The sequence below is a fragment of the Otolemur garnettii genome, unplaced genomic scaffold (assembly GCF_000181295.1).
Source record: "Otolemur garnettii isolate 467f Iridium unplaced genomic scaffold, OtoGar3 scaffold00149, whole genome shotgun sequence".
Taxonomy (NCBI): domain Eukaryota; kingdom Metazoa; phylum Chordata; class Mammalia; order Primates; family Galagidae; genus Otolemur; species Otolemur garnettii.
In genome coordinates, this window is record NW_003852544.1 from 101,563 (window position 1) to 105,485 (window position 3,923).

Genomic DNA, 3,923 nt, shown 5'->3' on the forward strand with positions numbered 1-3,923 from the left:
AATAATTTTTGGATACTTCCTTGGATCACTCAGAACTGAATGACACCTCACATCAAATAATAGTCCACTTACTGGCAACTAACCTCAGAGTGTTCACTGTGTACCTGGCCCTGTAATCAGCACTCTTGATACATGGATAATTTAAACATAATCTCACTTGAATGTACAATCTTGTACAAATTTGTAGTAGATGGAAACCAGTGCATCAACAAATAAATTCAAATTCACCAAGAAATGTGTATTAATGACATTTCAGTGGAAACAAAGTAAGGAAAGTTGTGTGGAGTAAATGAGTGGAACTTCTAGCATAGGAGAGGCCTCATGGATGACCTAAAAGGAATTCACTGTTCATTCCAGGAGAGATGAAAAGGAGGGGATCCTGGAAGGCTGGTGGCACAGACAGAGGGGGCACTCCCACAAGGCCTGGGGGAGAAAAGTAATGTGGCATGAGGACAGAGAACAAGTCTGTGATGTTTCCCAAAACACAAGATGCAGTGGAATCAGTTTCTCTGAACACTAGGCACTGGAGAAATACAAAGCCTAAGACATGATCACCATACCTAGATAGCTCAATCAAAATCCAAATAAGCAAGACAGGCCAATGGCCAGGGAGTCTAGCCAGGCAGGAAGGACATGAATAAAGCTGAGCCCCATTGTGGTGTCCTGAGAGCCAGGAGAGAAGGCTTTCTGAGGCAAGGAGACCAAAGCTGCAGCCTACCAGACAGGGCAGGGCCAGCTATACTGTAGGCTCCTTGGTAGAGAAGACAGTGGTTAAGGGCTTCTGAGAGAGGGATGCAAGGTGATTCTGGACCAAGACCATTTTTTCTCTGCCCTGCTCTTGGTACCACTGCAGCTTCCTGAGGCAGCAAGACTGTGCAGCCAAAGATCCCATTCTTCTGGGGACCTCTCTGACCCTCCAGAGAGACCACAGGGGCATAATGAAGCAATCTGCCATAGAGAGAAGCCAGGCATGAAAAAAGTATGTCCTGATTATCAGGGAATGTCTAAGTAGTGTCCCAGAAGGGTAGGGGTTCTGAAGAAAAGTTTTATGTGATATAAGCAGTGTCTTTATGAATGCAGGTGGAGCCATCCCAGACGAGGTAACCCCCAGGCACATGTGCACCCACTCACACACATATGCACACGCATGAGAACAAACACATGCAACATGCACATCTACACTCATCTCTATATCCCTTCTTGATAAACTATTCTGAATCTCTTCTTCTGAGAGCAGGAGCTGTATCTATCTTTAGCATTCCTGTAAATGTAACAACATGCAGCACACTACACAATACCCAGTGTCCTCTGCTAGTAGTCAATAATTGTCCTCTAAGGTTGGTGTGGGATGGCCCTCTCTAAATGAGCACATGAAAACCAGTTAAGTCACCAGCAGGATACATGTGCAAGTGTAGAGTTTGTGTCCTTGAGGCAGATTCCTCTGGTTACTATGGTTTCAAGGCCACTGGGAGGTAACTAGGCAACTTTTCTGATAACTTGTTCCTGCACTTTCCCTCAAATTCAAAATTGACCTCATGAATATCTAACCTGACTGGACCTTTATGCTGTATCTCCAACTGCCAACCTGGACACCTCTACCTGCATCTTGCAGACAAAGCTCAAACTCAACATGTTGCAAGCTTAAGTCATGTTCCTTTGCAAACATGTTCTCCACTTGCATCCCTGCCTCATCATTCATTGCGTTGCCCAAATTACAAACATGAGCCTTTTGTCCTCTATCCTGGCTTTCTGCCACCTCAGAGATCCTTCTACCTGTCCCTGCAGTGGAGATGCCCCACCAGCAGGCACAGAAACCATCACTAGATCCTGGCTGCTCTTTTTGCCTCCTGCTTTCTCCCCACCTTCAACCCCTTCTCCACACTCTTGCCACAGATATCTTCTAGAATCCAAATGAAAGTAAATCACTCTCCAGGCACATATCCATCAGTGATCCTGAAACTCATTTAAAATGAAGTCCAATTTCTTAGAAAGGCGTATCAGTCTTAACCCAGGGCCTTTGTTCCTCAGTCTCACCTCAGGCCATAATAAGACATCCTGTGCCCTGCACTTTCACGTTTCCAAGCCTGATGCCACATGTCACATCCTTCTGATTGCTGGTTTTCTTCTGTTTCCACCCAAACATGAGAATTGCTTGAAGACAAGAGTATTACCTTGTTCTCTGTAAAATCTCTCGCTCCATGCTTTGCATACAGTGGGTATTCAACAAATGTGTGTTGCCTGAACCAACACTGTGCAGCACTGGATCAGGAGACGTGATGCCAAGCATACTGGAGGGTTCCGCACCCGTAGCTCAGTGAGTAGGATTCTGGCCACATACACCGAGGATGGCGGGTTCGAACCTGGCCCGGGCCAGCTAAACAAACATGACAATTATAACCAAAAAATAGCTGAGCATTGTGGCAAGTGCCTGTAGTCCCAGCTACTTGGGAGGCTGAGGCAAGAGAATCTCTTAAGCCCAAGAGTTTGAGGTTGCTGTGAGCTGTGACGCCACAGCACTCTATCGAGGGTGAACATAACTGAGACTCTATCTCAAAAAATAAAAAAAAGATTTATCTTGGAGAAGCCCCACAACTTCCTTAGAGTTCCATGGCAAAAAACCAATAGTTTCAGAGCTACTCCTTTTTGATATGGATTTACAACGGATTTGTTAAATTGACAACCTATATTTTATTTTTAAAGTGCAATTAAATTAACTAGGGCATTATTCCATCCCCCACTGTTTTCTAACTATTTGTTTCAGAGAAACTATTAACCCACTTAACGGTCTAATCAGAAAACCATTGCTTCTGCAAAAATAGCTGTTTTAAGTTGTCCCGGTTACCTGCAGACACTCCTCTAAGAGTACGCTGACATTCAGACACCCGCAGGCAGAACTCACTTTCAGGACCTCCCACAACACTCCTCACTTTTAGATCTTTCTCTTTTTTTCTGTCTTTTAGCTTTCCCATTGCAGAGCGGCACAGAACAACCGAAAATGCTTTGCCTGGCAACTTTCAAGAGCAGAAACCGAGGGCTAAGAGAACGCAGTGATTTTTAAGTTACGCAGTTAACGCACAGCTCCTTAGCCTTCACGGGTGAGGCACCAACCCATCCACTTCGGCAGTATTACCACCTAACGCGTTTCCCACATCTCGGATGCCGGCGGAAGTGGTGCGCTGAAAAGTTAAGCTTTTTCCCTTGGAGAACTCATTTCCCCGCTGCTGTTAACTAGGAGAGAGAAATCAGGTGACTCCGGGTCTTCAGGCAGGTCTTTCCTCACCGGCTTAAAATTAAGCCAAATCAAAGACCGGAATAAAGTCCTATTGGCAAAGCGGCGGGTCTTCGGAGGGCGGAGCCAACGCGGGAGGGGTGGGACCGGACAGGTGGGCGGGACCTGGCAGGGCCTAACAGGGTCCCGCGAAATCCACGCTTGCCCCGCTTTGGACACTTCTCGGTAGCCTCCCTGAGCCGCGTGCGAGCGCCCGCGACTTTAGCTGGAAAGGCGGCGGCAAAGGGGCGAGGCAAGGGAGGTCGTCGTTCGCGCCCCGCAGGTTGCAGAAGTTGTGCTATACGTTTTCAATGCTCATTTTCTACGTTTCCTTCGTCTCCTACTCTTCTGCCTCGCACTACCACAGCCGGGCATAGCCCTGTTACCACAGTGAGAGTCACACATTCCCTCCCCGCACTCGGCTCGGCTCACACGGCCGTCCTGCCACCCTCAGCCCCCGGGCCACCCTAGACTGACACGCGCCAGAGCCCGGCTGGGAAGAGCGATGTGAACAGACCGCGCTGAGACGTGGAGATATGTGGGAGAGCGTTGGGGCACGTGATGGTACGTCCACCAATGGCAGGGTGGTGTTGAGAGCGATGGGGCGGAGCAGGGCGCGGGGGCGGGGCGAGATGCGGGAGGCGGGGCGAGGGCG